The following is a 15,889-nucleotide window of genomic DNA, read 5'->3' as shown; positions in this document are numbered from 1 at the left end:
CATCTAATCTGTTGCTTTTGTAAGCAGTGAGCACTCAGTTATTATCTGATGAGATGCTCCTGCTGGATCATAATACTTCTCCTCCTGATTACAGTAGAGACAGCTGTGCTCAGGCCAGCACTTGAACCATTTTCAGATTATCCACTGTGCCCATATAGGAGTGCCAGGACTTTCTCCTCAGGAGCCCAAAGCTGCTTTACCTGTTGCTCTTATCATCTAATTTCTCCTTTTAAAGAACTGTTGTCTACCCTAACTTACACACTTTGATATACAGCAAAACCATGTTCTGTGCTGTGCAACTTATCTGGAAAAGTACTGCCTGAAAGAGATAAAAAACAGGCCAGAAGAGATTTCTTTCAGCTTAGTCATCTCTGCTTTTTCTCCCTTGTAACTAAGACGTGTATCAGAGTGGTTTGCTTTCTTTTGAGACTGAGGGACTCGTGTCTAAGTCCTTCAAAGGCATACTCTATTATAATAGGCTCAGTGCCTCCCTTCCTCAGGGAAATCAGATTGAGTTCAGAGATGTGCCTGTCATCATCACTGATGATGTCTTGTTTTTTCCCTTAGGATCCAAATTTGAATTTTGCTTCATGTATTGGCGCAATATTGGTCATTTTTTGTGACCTATAGTTATTCGAAACTTCAGATTTCTTCTGGAAGTATTACTACAATAATAATGTGATACAGTGCTACCCAAAATAGTCACTTTGGATTGTTTATTTCCTGAAGATAACGTGAATATAATATTCCTATTTTACTAACTATTCCAGGGATGTTTCACTATTGGTTTCATGTTAAATCATTGCTAATCCAGAGAAGAACTAAAAAGCCTCTTGATGAAAGAGAAGAGTGAAAAAGTTGGCTTAAAGCTCAACATTGAGAAAACGAAGATCATGGCATCTGGTCCCATCACTTCATGGCAAATAAATGGGGAAACAGTGGAAACAGTGTCAGACTTTATTTTGGGGGGCTCCAAAATCACTGCAGATGGTGATTGCAGCTATGAAATTACAAGACGCTTACTCCTTGGAAGGAAAGTTATGAGCCACCTAGATAGCATATTCAAAAGCAGAGACATTACTTTGCCAACAAAGGTCCATCTAGTCAAGGCTATGGTTTTTCCAGTGGTCATGTGTGGATGTGAGAGTTGGACTGTGAAGAAGGCTGAGCACAGAAGAATTGATGCTCTTGAACTGTGGTGTTGGAGAAGACTCTTGAGAGTCCCTTGACTGCAAGGAGATCCAACCAGTCCATCCTAAAGGAGATCAGTCCCTGGTGCTCATTGGAAGGACTGATGTTGAAGCTGAAACTCCAATACTTTGGCCACTTGATGCGAAGAGTAGACTCATTGGAAAAGACCCTAATGCTGGGAGGGATTGGGGGCAGGAGGAGAAGGGGACGACAGAGGGTGAGATGGCTGGATGGTATCACCGACTCGATGGACATGGGTTTGGGTGGACTCTGGGAGTTGGTGAAGGACAAGGATGCCTGTCGTGCTTCGATTCATGGGGTTGCAAAGAATGGGACATGACTGAGTGACTGAACTGAACTGAACTGAATCCAGAGAGACAAGGCTATCGAATTACTTCAGAAAGAAGCCTCTAGAGCATTTCCCAAGAAGGATGGGCAGTTTGCTTTGAACTTAGCTCTAAGAAAGGCTTCAATCTGTCAAAAGGCTTGAGAATCCTTTTCTCAAGGGCCAAAGTGTTGGTTTAAAAAAAATCTGTGATGAGATCTAATGAGTTGACTGCAGCTATTCTCTCCATATGATGTGCTATCAAAGGGGCTGTAAGTACTTCCCTGGAGACCCAGTGGTTACGACTCCAGGATTCTGCTACAGGGGACACGGGTTTGATATCGATCCCTGGTTGGGGAACTAAGATCCTGTATGCCTCGCAGCACGGCCAGAAAGGGAAAAAGTGACCGCTGAGATTTTGCTGAGAGGTGTTTGGGTGTACAGTCACAAACTGAACAGGGGGGTGATTTTATGAAGCTTGTTAGGAAATAATAGTCCAGTCAAAAGAGCTAAACTCCAAGGGTGTTTCTAAAGTTTGGCCTTCAGTGAGTTAGGTTATGTACATTTTGGTACATGACGAAGTGTTCAACAAACATTTGAAACAAAGGGGAAAAGCAAAATATGTGAAGGAAAGAGTCTAATAAGCCCACAGAGAGTAGTAATTTTTTAAGGGTAAGCAATAAAACATCCAAGGCCTTCCCTTGGTAAAGAACTCACCTGGCCAATGCAGGAGATGTGGGTTCAGTCCTTGGGTTGGGAAGATCCCCTCCAGTAGGAAATGGCAACTCACTCCAGGATTCTTGCCTGGAAGACCCCATGGACGGAGGAGCCTTAAGGACTATTGGGTTGCAAAGAGTCAGACACAACCGAGCGACTGAAAAACAAATTACTTAGCATATGTAATCCCACGTATCCTTAGCCTCTCACTGTAGGGGTAGAGAATACAAACACAAACGTCAGGATTCAAGTCCCAGCTCTATCACTAGCTGCTAGTAGGGAAGCTACTAAACTCCCTGACTCAGTTTCCTTACATGGGAGAGAGAGAGAGAAAAACAGTGCCTGCATCACTGAGTAGGAGAAGGCAATGGCACCCCACTCCAGTACTCCTGCCTGGGAATCCCATGGGCGGAGGAGCCTGGTGGGCTGCAGTCCATGGGGTCGCGAAGAGTCGGACACGACTGAGCGACTTCACTTTCACTTTTCACTTTCATGCATTAGAGAAGGAAATGGCAACCCACTCCAGTGTTCTTGCCTGGAGAATCCCAGGGACCGGAGAGCCTGGTCGGCTACTGTCTGTGGGGTCACACAGAGTCGGACACGACTGAAGTGACTTAGCAGCAGCAGCAGCAGCATCACTGAGTTGTTGACATTCATGACGCCTTGAATAATTGTCAGTTTTTAATAAACGTGTCCTTTTTTGTGTCGCTAACCTCCACTTAGAAGTACTGAGTACATTTGCTGTTTTTCAGAAAATTACAATCTGGTTATAAAGATCAGACTAACAACGTTTGAAAATAAAAGCAATGTAGGGGCATTCATAAGTAGGTGTTGAAGAGCATGACAGGAGGAAAAGGAGGCAACCGAGGATGAGATGGTTGGATGGCATCACAGACTCAGCGGACATGAGCTTGAGCAAACTCCGGGAGATAGTGGAGGACAGAGGAGCCTGGCGTGCTGCAGTCCGTGAAGTTGCAAAGAATGAGACAAGTCTTTGAGACTAACAGCAGCAACCACAAAATCTGACACAGACGATAAAGGTTTATCAGCTCAGTGATTATCAAATGCTGTTCATAGGCGGGCACTAAGCTGAGCGCTGAAGTTGCAACAGGGACCCCACCAGGTCCTTGTTCTAGAGAAGTTCTCAACCTTGTGAGAGGTCAGGCATCAGTGGACAGGCAGAGCAGTGCAGAGAGGGACTCCCCTGATGCTCCAGTGGCAGAGGGTCCATGCGTCCAATGCAGGGGGCCTGGGTGTGATCCCTGGTCAGGGAACTAGATCCCACATGCCTCAGCCAAAGAGTCCGCATGCCACAACTGAAGATCCCTCACGCTACAAAGAAGATTGAAGATCCAGTGTACTGCAGCTAAGACCCAGCAAAGCCAAGTGAATGTTTTTTTAAAAAAAATGCAGACATGTCACCAGTACTCTAAAGATTTCTGCTACTGGGACTCAAAGGAGAGGTGAGTGGTCTAGTTTTAAGAGGTCAGAAAAGGCTTATCAGAAAAAGTAAAATCTGAAAGGGAAAGATCCATATTCTCGGCAGGTCGGAGGACGTACAGAAGCCTGGCAGGGGGCTGTCGCCGTGGCTGATGGAGCCTTCAGGGAGGTGATTAAAGTGAGGCTGAGAAGCCAACAAGTGAAGTCGAAGAAGGAAACACTGACCAGGTTATGGAGGTTCCCGAGTGTGGGCGTTATCCTGAAGACGAGGCTGATCCAGTATAGAGCTTGTGTTGTAGTGAGCTGACTCGGGCCGCAGCGTGCAGAATTAGAGGAAGCCGAGGCAGAGTCGGAAGGCCTAGAGGAGGCCGCTGCAGTGGCCTAGGTGAGAGAATAGTGGGCCTGTCCTGGGGCTGAGGCCACCTGGGTGTGAATGCAGCTCTCCCCCGATGGACAGGAGTTTGAGGAAGTTCTGGGAGTCAGTGATGGACAGGGAAGACTGGCGTGCTGCAGTTCCTGGGGTTGCAAAGAGTCAGACACGATTGAGCGACTGAGCTGAGCTACCACCTAATAGCTGTGTGACCTCAGGCAAGTTACTTAACGCTCCTGTGTCTCTGTTTCCTAATCTGGAAATTGAAAATGGTAATAAAATTTACCTCAGAGGCTTGTTGGGAGGATTAAAGCCCCCAGAACACACCTGCCCGACTCAGTCTCACAGACATAGGCAGTGCGGCTGAGGAGGTGCAGCGTGTGAGAGGAAGAATGAGCAGGACTCTGGCTGAGGGGGTGTTCGGAGCAAGCCGGGGGACCCACAGAGCCACTCGCTGAAAGCAGGAGCCAGACGAAGAGCAGGTTGTGGAAAGGCTGAGAAAATGTGGCCAAAGGTGTGTGGCTGGCAGCCAGGAGAGTGTCTAAAGTTAGAGAAGCTGTCTCGGGAGGGAGGGAGGGGTCAGCGTTGCCAAATGCTGCCAGGAGCGTCAAGGAAGAGCTGACTTCCCTGGCAGTCCAGAGGCTAAGCACGCATGCTCCTGACGCAGGGGGCTCTGAGTTTGACCCCTGGGTCAGGGAACTAGATTCCTCCTACTGCACCTAAGAGCTCACAGGCTGCAACTAGGACCCCCGGGGCGGCCAAATAAAGTAAAAAAAAAAATTTTTTTTTGCCATAAACTGGGGAGGTCAGAAGTGTGGAGTCCAGGAGCTGTAGACCGTCAGGGAGAGGAAGCAGGAAAGGAGCAGCTTGGATCTGGAGCTGGACTCATTGCCCTTGGCCAGTTGCTAGGTCTGGTGTGGGCAGTCACATGACGTGATGGACTCTGCAGGGTGACTTTAGGGAGGCAGCACTTCTGCCGTAACGTTTGCTGTGTCTTCAAAATGTAAAAACGCTCATCCGCGTTATTTCAGGTGTGCCTAGCATGATCGTGGTGTTTGCCGTGAATTATTTTAATTTGTCCTACATGGCTGTAGTTATTAATAGCATTTATATTTACATGAGAGGGAAACGGCAATCCACTCCACTACTCTTGCCTGGAAAATCCCATGGATGGAGGAGCCTGGTTGGCTACTGTCCGAGGGGTCGCAAAGAGTTGGACACGACTGAGTGACTTCACGTCACTATATTTACGTGAACAGTGTGTAAATTGGGTGTTTATCTGTTAAATCTGTCCTGGATGCAGGAATTAGCATGTAGCTGGGAAAATTTCTCTGTACCACCTTCTGAATCCTGAAATTCTCCTCCGCTGAATCCTGGTGATGCTCTCAGTAGCAGCTGTGTCTGGGCTGAATCTCCTTCCCCATGCCGCTCTCCTCTTCTCCCGCTCCTGCTCCGCCCTGTCACGTGCATCGTTCTCGTCACCCACCTTTTCCCACACTTAGCTTCGTCCCATCTCCTCTTCAGAGACATCCTTTAGGGACTTCCCTGGTGGTCCAGTGGCTCAAAGACCCCACACTCCCAGTGCAGGGGGCCTGGGTTCAATCCCTGGTCAGGGAACTAGATCCTGCATGCCACAACTAAGAGTTCTTATGCCACAGCTAAAGATCCCACCTGCTTACAGTTAAGACCCCGTGTGCCTCAGGTAAGACCCGGAGCAGCCCTCCCCGCAAAAAAAAAATATATATATATATATATAGTTTAAGAAAATATTAATAAGCATTGTAATATATAATCTCCAGACTCTGTTACAGTAAAATGAAGAGAGAAGAAAAAAATAAATTCCAAACAGGATCATAGAGTGACTATAGCTGGAGGAGGTGCAAGGATGAGGGAAACGAACGTCTCATTACTGCGAAGCCCAGATGACAGAACCGAGCGTGTCACAGGGAAGTCGTAAGTGGATGCAGTTTGGCCCCAGCTTGGCAAGACCCTGCCTTCAGTGATAGGAGGTTAGGTATCAGCTTCAGACTCTCAGTGTGTCCTGTGAGTTCCCAGTGGCATTTCTACCTGGAACTTTCTTCTACGTCTACCTTAATGGCTCAGCTGGAACGCAGCCATCGCCGCCTAGTGTTCTCGAGCTTTATGCAGTATTGGCAGCCGCTTCCTTATTGTCCTGATATTAGAAATAGAAATTCCACCCAGTCGCAGCCAGGCTGTCGCTGCCCAGGTGGTGGAGGGGCACTTCCACTTTCCAGGACCTTGTCCCTCCCAGTGCCGAGGGGCCTTTTGTCGCCTTCATGAGCCGTCAGTCAGATTCTCAGATTTGTGGAGAGGCTCCCTGCCCCTCGGGTGGCTCTGCCGTCAGCCGTCTCACTGCTTGCTGCTTGTGCTCTCTTGGCTGTGAGAGAGTAAAACCTGTCCCAGTAAACACGGCAGTGCTAACACGCGTAAAGCTTTAAAAGAGTGGCTCACACGCATGGAGAGCTATCACCATTGATATGATTGTTGTTACTGCCACCATCCCAGATGAGCAGCTGAAGCCCAGCTGAGCCTCCGATTTTGCTCTTGTTATGCTGATGGTTACGAAAATCCACATGATCTAGAAATGGGGTAGAGAATACTCGGTTTCCTCTCCGTTTTGTGGCCACCAAGGAAGCCCCTTGCGAGTCCTTTGATGCACAAAAGTTTTTTAATTTTGAGGAAGTCTAATTGGTCTGTTTTTTTCTTTGGTTGGTTGTGCTTTGGGTGTTATGTTTTACATGTGTTTGTTTAGCCATTCCAGCACCGTTTACCCATTGGCTCAGTGGTAAAGATTCCGCCTGCCAATGCAAGAGATGCTGGAGACTCTGGTTCGATCCCTGGGTCGGGAAGATGCCCTGGAGTAAGAAATGGCAACCCACTCCAGTATTCTAGCTTGGAAAATCCCATGGACAGAGGAGCCTCGTGGACTACAGTCCATAGGCTCACAGAGTCAGGCATATCTGAGCAACTGAGCACACACACACCCCCTTCTCATTAAAATAATTATGCAGTGTCTTTTTTTTTTTTTTTTGTCCTGCTGCCCTGTGCTTGGGCTTGTCAGGCTCTTCTGTCATCCTGCTTTCTGAGTCGGTATTTACTATTCAGATAGCCTTGTTTGCACTGTTTCTTCTGGAGCCAGACCCACTAGCTCTCAGGCCCCACCCTCGGACGTCAGAGAATGCTGGCTGTATTTTTCAGTTCATCCTCCCAGAAACTTGGACCACCCCCACCTGCCTCAGCCCAGACCTGCCAGTTGTGAATTGAATGTCTGGGGTAAAGGAGTGCTAAGAAAGCCTCTTTCTTTCTTTTTTAACTGTTTAAATTGTGTGTTTGTTTCTGGTTGTTCTGGGTCTGCGTTGCTGCACATGGGCTCTCTCTAGTTGCAGAGATGGAGGGCTGCGCTTCCCTGCGGCCCGCAGGCTTCTCGTTGCAGTGGCCTCTCTTATTGTGGAGCACAGGCTCTAGAGCACATAGGCACGGTAGTTGCAGTGCACGGCTTAGGTGCTCTGCAGCACGCAGAATCTTCCCTGTCTAGGGATCGGACCCATGCCCCCTGCACCCAGCGGGTGGATTCTTATCCACCGTACCATCAAGGAAGTCCAGAAACCTCTTAGTGGAACCAGAGCTCTCCAGAGACCAGGAGTTACAGCCTCACAATCTGCTGTATGCTTTTTTGTAAATTACAGCCTTACAATCTGCTGTATGCTTTTTTGTAAATTACTGTCCTGGAGAAGCCATATGAGGAAACACATGGGGGAAAAAAAAACTTATCTTTTGAACTTCTCCCGTATTGCCAAAACAAGCCCCTACAGGCGCTGTCTGTGTATGTAACGTGTCCCCATCCTTAGCCAGGAGGCGCTCCCCGATGACGCGGCTCGTTCAGCTTGTACAGTGCCCGCATGTGTCCTGGGAGCAGAATTCACCCCTCACGCCCACCATCATCCTCACCAAACTCAGCTTTCCTACTGGGCCACCAAAGACAGAATTTACATCTCAGTCGTCCCCCCGAGGGAAGTCTGAAGTTCCTTCTTCCCCGCTCTAGTGAATAACCAGGCGAGGGGCCCCAGAGAAAGGACGCGCATGTGCTCTGCAGCTCTTTAAAGGGTCAGGCTCATGGCTCCCAGAGCAGACCGGAGGGAGGAGGGATAGCCGACCAAGTCCACAGCTTCCGGGTGTCTGTCCTGAGCTCATGCAGATTTGGGGTCAGCAGAGACGCCCAGTTTTCTCCCATAACAAACAGCGTGTCTCCTGTGAAACTTGGCTGTAGCAGTCATCGACCAGCTGGTTGACGTACATAAACTTCCCCTGCGGGAATTTTCAAACAGACACAAAAGTAGACTCAGGAGTTAGCAGGTACCTGTCACCCAGCTTATGGTGCTGTCAACACAAGGCCAATCCTGTTCCACCCCTCCCCGCATCACTCCTTCTCCCCACTGCATTATTTGAAAGAAAATTAGTATATTGATCAAGTTTTCAGTTTCTACTTGTTCTTGAAGCTGTCTCCCTCAGGTGTGGGAATGTTAGCTGTCATTTAGCTCTTGGCAGTTTTATTGTGCCCGGCGTTCTCTCTCTGGCAGTTTTTGGTATTGGCAGAAGCACACGAATTTTCTGGCCTCAACAGTCAGTGTCCCGGGAGCCTGTCATGTGTCTTCCCTGTGATCCCGGCGCTAGACCTCCACTCATGAGCTCTCCCGGCTCATCTCTTCTGACGGTAGGGGCTGGGGGTTACTCCTCACAAGGATCTAGGCTCAGAGAAGGGGCTTAATACCGAGTTGTTGTTGCCCGACTGGATGAATTCCATTTGGCCTTCCCCTCACCCCAACCTCACCCTCAGCTGTGTACCTGGTTCTGTGTGTCTTAAATGGGGAGGAAGTCACCTGAGCCTCACGACCCCTTCTGTCCAGCTGCAGAGTCCAGCTTTTCCTGGCTCCCCCTGCTGGCCACTCCCACACAGCTGCGTACAGGTTGATGCCAGAGCCCAGCTCTGCCAAAGGGAAAGTCGAACACTGTCCTGAGGGGGCTGGGCCAGTCCAGGCAGGTCTGAGGAGGAGGAGAGCAGCTCATGGAAAACAGCTCTGGGAAGGGCTGCTTTCCCGGGCAGGTTTCCGGGGAAGGGACAGGGAAGGTGGCCCACTGCCCACCTCGGTCAGGAGGGCGGAGCTGGGGCCTCAGCCCCGGAAGACCAAGTGGGCCCGTGAATGAGTGGATCATTGTGTGGGGATCAGGCCAGTACTGATAATAGAGTTGGGCTTCTTCTGCCCTTAAGACAGCAGCCTGGGGTCAGACACAGTCACTGGGCAGGCAGGGGGCTGCAGAGTTCTTCTACCTTGGCCTCCATGGAGGTCGGGGCCAGGAGGGTGGTGAATGTAGGTGGGAGCATCCCCCCAGTTCCCAGCTCTTTGGACGAGTGGCAACTCTGCAGAGCTCTGGGCGCATGTTTCTGCATGGGGGGGCCCTCCCTCCACCCTCCATAATTTCAGTAAACTTTCCACACCTCCCCACCCCTTTGATCACATTTCTTGGTTATCAGCACATATTTTTCTTTTCCACAGCACGACTTCCCCGGAAATGGACTGTGGCAGGACGCATCTCATCAGACTCCAGCCAGCCGCAGGCGTCAGAAAGAGGGTGGGAGGTGGTCCAAGCCTGAGAGCAGGGCCCCTCTTCTTCCCTCCAACCCCTAAGCCCAAGCGCCAGGGTAATTCCACCCTGAGCTGAACATGGAAAATGGGCTTTTGTTCTCTTTCAGGGTGTAGAGTTTCCCCAATACATAAGGAAGGGAACCCAATCCAGAAGAACCCCAGGGCATGAACGTTGCCATTGGACTTGGGCAGGTGTAACTGTGAGACAGTCCCTACAATGAAATGTCTGGAAGGAGTTAATTTCTGTGCAGGGTGGTGGGGAAGGAACAGTGGCCCGTGACCTGCTGTCTGATGGGAGAAAGGAGATACTTACAAAGTATAAGTATATAATATTAACACATCAGGTGTGCTGTGTGCTAAGGTTTAAGAAGAATCTGGGGAAACAGAGAGGGGAGGGTGTGTTGCTTTACTTTAGGTGCTTAGAGAGAACGGCTCTGCCCTATGAGTGCCTGGAGAAAGAATATTCCCAGGACTCCCCGGGCAGTCCAATGATTTAAGACTCTGAGTTTCCACTGCAGGGGGGTGAAGTTTCGCTCCCTGGGGAATTAAGATCCTGCATGCCACTCGGCCGAAATAAATAGATAAAATGTAAATGAACAACTTAAAAAAAGAAAAACATGTTCCAAACAGGGCACAGCGTGTGCGAAGGCCCTGAGGTGGGAGTGTAGGAGCATGCTAGCTTGTGAGAGGAACATCATGGTGACCCGTGTGGCCAGAGCCGGATGAGGGCGGGAGGGTCAGAGAGGGAACAGGAGACTGGGTCCTGAGGGGCCTTGTACACCTCATGGAGGGATTCGGCTTTGCTTTGAGTGAGACGAAAAGCCCATCAGAGTGTTTGGAACCCCCACTAACATGAGCCCACTGACGTTTAAAAAGACTCACCTTGGCTGCAGAGACTGATGTTAGGGAGGGCAGTGTGGGCAGGGGGACTAACCGGATGACGGGGTGGAGAGACAAGGTGGCCGGGCCGGGCAACAGCAGGAGCCAAGGAGCGCTCGGCTTGCAGATGGGGCTGCAGGTACAGCCAGCAGGGCGTGTGGGCAGAGTGAACGCTGGTGTGAGAGGAGAAGCTCGGGCTGCCTCCAGGGCCTGGCCTGGAAGAACAGGCTGCCCTTCACTGAGATGGGGCGGGGGCTGTAGAACAGCAGGTCTGAGGAAAGATTCAACAGTTCTGCAAGGGAAGGGGTCCTCTTCAAGTGACAGTAGACATTTCAGAGAATTGGCTCCTCAAAGGAATAATAATGATGGCTAATGACATTTCATCATGAGAAACGCTGGGCTGGAAGAAGCGCAAGCTGGAATCAAGATTGCCGGGAGAAATATCAATAACCTCCGATATGCAGATGACACCACCCTTATGGCAGAAAGTGAAGAGGAACTAAAAAGCCTCTTGATGAAAGTGAAAGAGGAGAGTGAAAAAGTTGGCTTAAAGCTCAACATTCAGAAAACGAAGATCATGGCATCTGGTCCCATTACTTCTTGGGAAATAGATGGGAAAACAGTGGAAACAGTGTCAGACTTTATTTTGGGGGGCTCCAAAATCACTGCAGATGGTGACTGCAGCCGTGAAATTAAAAGACGCTTACGCCTTGGAAGAAAAGTTATGACCAACCTAGATAGCATATTGAAAAGCAGAGACATTACTTTGCCAACAAAGGTCCGTCTAGTCAAGGCTTTGGTTTTTCCAGTGGTCATGTATGGATGTGAGAGTTGGACTGTGAAGAAAGCTGAGCGCCAAAGAATTGATACTTTTGAACTGTGGTGTTGGAGAAGACTCTTGAGAGTCCCTTGGACTGCAAGGAGATCCAACCAGTCCATTCTAAAGGAGATCAGTCCTGGGTGTTCTTTGGAAGGAATGATGCTAAAGCTGAAACTCCAGTACTTTGGCCACCTCATGCGAAGAGTTGACTCATTGGAAAAGACTTTGATGGTGGGAGGGATTGGGGGCAGGAGGAGAAGGGGACGACCGAGGATGAGATGGCTGGATGGCATCACGGACGCGATGGACGTGAGTCTGAGTGAACTCCGGGAGTTGGTGATGGACAGGGAGGCCTGGGTGCTGCGGTTCCTGGGGTCGCCAAGAGCCGGACACGCCTGAGCGACTGGACTGAACTGAAGGACATTTAGGGCTTCCCGGGTGCTCTGTGTGTACTCAGTTGCTTCATTCGTGTCTGAATCTTTGCGGCCCCACGGACCGTAGCCTGCCAGGGTCCTCTGTCCCTGGGATTCTCCAGGCAAGAATCCTGGAGTGGATTGCCATCCTCCTCCAGGGGATCTTCCCGACCGAGGGCTTGAACCCAGGTCTCCGGCATCTCCTGCATTGCAGGCCGATTCTTTACCCACTGAGCCACCTGGGAAGCCCTAATTAATTCGGTGGCTGCATCGGATCTTCACTGTGGCACTTGGGATCTTTGTTGCATCATGAGGACTCTCTAGTTGAGGCATACAGGCTCTAGAACGAGAGGGTTCAGTAGTAGTGGTGCTTGGGCTCAGCTGCCCCGTGGCATGTGGGATTTTAGTTCCCGACCTGGGACCAAACCCGATTCCCTGCATTGCAAGGCGGACTCTTGGCTGTAGGACCTCCAGGGAAGTCCCGAGCCTCGATTTTCTCATCTGTGAAATGAGCACTGGGTGAGACTGCACCAGTCACAGTCATGAGACTCCGAAGAACCGTGTGCTTAATGAATGAGGGAGTTATCATTTTAGGGAGGGAAGACTTGCTATTTAAACGTGGCTGAATTCCTCTTAGGAAAATGTCTTTGTTCAGACAACAGAGCATGGTCTGCCCCAGCCAGCTCTTCTTCACTGTCTGATTGCTGGCTGACTTTCCCCAGCAGCCCCTACACAGTCAGAAATGGCCCTTTTCTCCCTCAGTGATAGGAAAGCATTTGTCACTGTGATTGTTAGCTGATATTTGGACGTCAAGCATGTGTTTGCCCAGGTCCTCCCTTTTCTGAGCCCTCGCCCCGTTCCCCGCCACCCCACGCCTACGTCTCTGAGTCCGAAGCCTGCTTCAGGCTCCTGCTGCAGGGCCGCCACCTTCTCAGACCTCCTCCAAACCAGCAGAGCCTTCATCTCCCCTTCCCCTCTGCTGTCACGTCCTCTCCAGAGGTTCGGATGTGTCCCACGTCCTGTCCTATTCTGTGCAGCCGAGCGCCGTGAGAGCAGTTCAGCCCTTCCTGGCACGTCACCCTCTCAGGACATCTGTCAAACGAATCAGCCATCGCTGAGTGCCAAGCACTATTCTAGGTGTTGGGAACACAGAGATGAATTATCTTTGCACGAACCCCATCTGCAACGAAGCCTGGCCCCATGTGGGGAGATGGATCCAGAAAAGGATGATGTAAAAGTAGAAATTATGCAGAACAGGGAGATGGCACTCAGGGATGGGGCCCTGGGATCCACGGTCAGACAGTTCAGGATTCAGGTCTTGACTCTGCCACTGCGCAGCTGTGTGAACATTGACAATTACTTGACCTCTCTCGGCCTCTGTGAGATTAAACAGAACCTACCCCACGGGGCTGTTGAGGTACTTGAGGCCCCTGGCACGGTGCATGACGCAGAGCAGTGATGTGAGGATGAAGCTGCCTCCCTCCTGGAGAGGGCGGGGAAAGCTGTGCAGGCAAGGGGCCACCTGAGCTGAATAAGATAAGTAAGCGTTCCTCATGGCCTTCTCTGGTGGCTCAAGTGATAAAGACTCCACCTGCTAATGCAGGAGACACGGGTTCAATTCCTGGTCTGGGGTGATCCCACATGCTGTGGAGCAACTCAGCCCGTGTACCACCACTACCAAACCTGTGCCCTAGAGCCCGGGAGCCACACCTGCTGAGCCCACGTGCTGCGGCTACTGGAGCCTGCGCTCCACAAGAGAAGTGGCTGCAATGAGAAGCCCCCGCTCGCAGAAATTGAGAAAAGCCCGGGCAGCAGTGAAGAGGCAGCACAGCTGGATAAATAAATAGAATTATTTTCTTTTAAAAATGGAGCTTCTCAGGGAGACAGGAGATGGAAATGACACGAAAAGGCAAATAGTTTATCATCATCCAAAGAAAAGCTCAAAAAGAAGTAAACAGGCCCTGCCGCGCGTGGAATCTGTGGTCCTCGGCGTGGATGCCGGGCAGTTTTTTTAGCTGAAATCTGGAAGATTACTCACTCAAATGGATGTGAACGGAAGCAAAGGCTTCCAAGAATCGAGAATGCCACGTGAAGACTACCGAGAGTGATGGAGGCCGGAATCCTCTGGAAGAACCAGGCGGCATCCATTCTGGCTGAAGCGTGCCTGGAGCAGCGTCATGGGATGGGAGCAGGCTCAGGGCATGGGTTCTGACCTGGGAGAGGAGAGAGGCAGAGGAGAAGGAACACGCTAGCAGGACGGAGGTGTGGATGGTCCCGAAGGCCCGCCCTCAGCGCTGCAGGCCTGGCCCCTGCCCGTGTGGCCTGGCCCCGCGTGGGGCGCTGGACAGAATGCAAGCAGCAGGCTTTCCCTGCAGCAGGGGTGTGTGGTCCTCCTGTGGTGGCTCCCTTCAGCGGCCTTATCCTCCAGGAGCCTGTTTGGTCAGGACAGATTCGTCTCTTAGGTGAATGTTTGGCGTTTTCTTTCACACAGTTTAGTGGGAGATGCAGATCCAGACAGACATCCTGTCCCCTGAACCGCTCCAGTGAGGACCACCTCCCAGGGTCCAGCAGGCACCTCGGGGCGAGGGCGGGGGGGGGGGGCCCGGGAGAGTCAGGCCCTGGCCACGGAGAGCGGGACAGAGGCAGGGTGCGTGAAGACGGCAGTTCTGGAGGCCTGCTGACAGGTGCTGGGTGGCCGGGCTCGGATGTGAAACCTGGCGGGAATTGGCGGGGATAGCGTTTGGGTGAGTCTGACGTCTGACGTCTGATGTGGGCACCCAGCATAAGAGGAGGCAGGACTGTGGAATTTCCTCCTGCAGGGATATGGGAGAGAACTGAAACTCTGAGCTCGCGGCCAGACCTGGCCCTTCATCCCTGGTGCCTGTAAGCACAAGCCTCTGGGGAAGCCAGGGAGAAAGCTGGGGCAGACGGGGCCAGAGCTGGCCTCACTCCCCACTTCTCGGACTCCCCACCCACCGTCTTCCCTCTGACCTGCCTCCTCTGCCCCTCCCCTTCCCCCGGAGGAGACGTAAATGAAAACGAGGTGACCAGAGGACTGGGCAGGCAGGTCTGGCTCTGGGCGCAGTAGGTGCTCCTTTGTGTGGGGGCTGGAGTTCTCTGAATGACCTTATTTGGGGGACATGGCATCGTGCTCTGCGGGGATCAATGGATTGATCAGCAGACCAAGAAATCATAAGCTCTGGGTGTCTGATCCATTTTACTCACTTAAACTGTGAGCCCGCAGTTGGCTGGCCCCGAGTCTGAGAGAAGTCTGAGCTCTGAAGCCAGGGCAGGCCAGAGGAACAGGAAGAGAGGCTTGCCTCAAGTGGCGGTTAGCCGACTCAGGCTATATGGGAGCCAGCATGCACCAGGTTTTGTAAGACGGATGAGCTAAGAATGATCTTTACATTTTTAATTGGTTGGAAAAAAAACCCAAAGAAGAATATTTTGTGGCACATGAAAAGCATATGATGTTCGAACCTCAGTGTCTGTCGATGCAGGCTTGTGGGAACCCCGCCGTGTCTGTGCCTGGCTGCTCCTTACAGCGGCCACACGGCTCTCAGAGCTGAAGGTGTGCACCCTCCTGTTTCACAGAAAGCATTTGCTGGTCCCACTCTTGTGCTTTTATGTGGGTATAGCCTGGTGGAGGGGACGATGCAGGTGAACTAGGAGGGAGCCTTCTGAATGTCTCCTGACATGCTTCACAGGTACCAGCCTTCACAGCGGCCTCGAGAGTAAGAGCTGCACCTGCCAGAGGCCACCGGGTTAGAAAGAGGTGGTACTGGGACCCTTGCCCTGTTGGCGGTCTCAGAGCCCACCGAGAGCCAGGGCCCCTGGTGACAGTCCAGGGAAGTGGGCCGGTGCGGCACCGTGAAAGGTCAGGGGAGGGCAGAGGTGAAGGCGGCCACGGAGACGCTAAGACTCAGGTGCGCAGGGCTGTGGAGGAAGAGCCTTCCAGGTGGTGGGTGTTTCAGGGAATAGGCTCAGGGCTGGGCCAGGTGGGAGGTGCTGAGAAGGGGTGGGGGAGCGTGGAGCCTGCTAGCCAGGATACGCCCCAGTACAGGGCCAGTC

Source organism: Capra hircus, chromosome 17, assembly GCF_001704415.2.
Source record: "Capra hircus breed San Clemente chromosome 17, ASM170441v1, whole genome shotgun sequence".
Taxonomy (NCBI): domain Eukaryota; kingdom Metazoa; phylum Chordata; class Mammalia; order Artiodactyla; family Bovidae; genus Capra; species Capra hircus.
This window is presented reverse-complemented; position numbering follows the sequence as displayed.